The 894-nt window shown below is 52.6% G+C and overlaps 1 pseudogene; it reads right to left on the bottom strand.

Moving 5' to 3' along the window:
• LOC103251983 lies at positions 1 to 868 on the bottom strand (annotated as a pseudogene).
• Between the last annotated feature and the right edge of the window lie 26 nt (positions 869 to 894).

Here is an 894-nt window from a genome sequence, read left to right on the forward strand (position 1 = left end):
TCACGAGTTTCCTAAGTGGAAGGAGGTGCTGGTCTGGTTCACCTGAAAATATCCGTTCAGATTGACTGGTGTTTTATAGTAACATTTTAAGACCCAGTTTATGTTATTGATGACAATGGAGTCAGGGTTGCCTTAGTTAGGTGAGTTTGCATAGGGCTCATAGCTGCGTCAAGCCAGCATGGGGTTGATCTGGGCCACGTTCTGCACCACATCCCTAGGGATGTGGCCAGTCCACTTGGAGGGCACTTCCAAGTTCACAGGCTTGATGACCTGGCTTGATGACTGGTGTTGGACAGAGAGACACCACCAAGCTTGTCAATGTGGTCCTCGCAGTGCAAAACAGTATCACTCCAGGCAATGCCCAGGAAATCAAGGATGAGCTTGAGGGAGTGCTGCAGGTGCAACACCAGCTGCTTGTAGTACAGGGGCAGACACTTGTCCTTGCCCGCCTCCATGCACTGTGCATACATAACCTCGATGGTTTTGTTCTACTTGAGGCAGTCGTGGTAGTTGCTGAGGTCGAAGCCAGTGATGGTGACCTTGCATATGATCATGGAGTGCACGGAGGCCCAGCTGTCATGTACCACAAACAAGAACTTGGAGTTGGGGAACAGGCACGACAGGTACACTGAGGACTTGAGTGTGAAGGGGTCCTTGTTGCAGAGCACACGGGCCAACTAGCCATGCTTGGCAATAACCTCCAGGATGAAGGCCTGTATGGTGGGTCCAGCACCTCGTCCGTCACACCCGCCTCGTCCAGCCTCAGCTTCTGGCAGCCAGACTTGGACCAGACCTAGCATGTGGCCAACACATGCAGAATGATGCGCATCTTCTCACTGCAGTACACCTCGGAGTGGGCGTCCAGCATTGCCTCACTGTAACAGTACTCCATGC

This window comes from Carlito syrichta, unplaced genomic scaffold (genome assembly GCF_000164805.1).
Source record: "Carlito syrichta isolate Samal-C Ts95f unplaced genomic scaffold, Tarsius_syrichta-2.0.1 Scaffold152692, whole genome shotgun sequence".
NCBI classification, from domain to species: domain Eukaryota; kingdom Metazoa; phylum Chordata; class Mammalia; order Primates; family Tarsiidae; genus Carlito; species Carlito syrichta.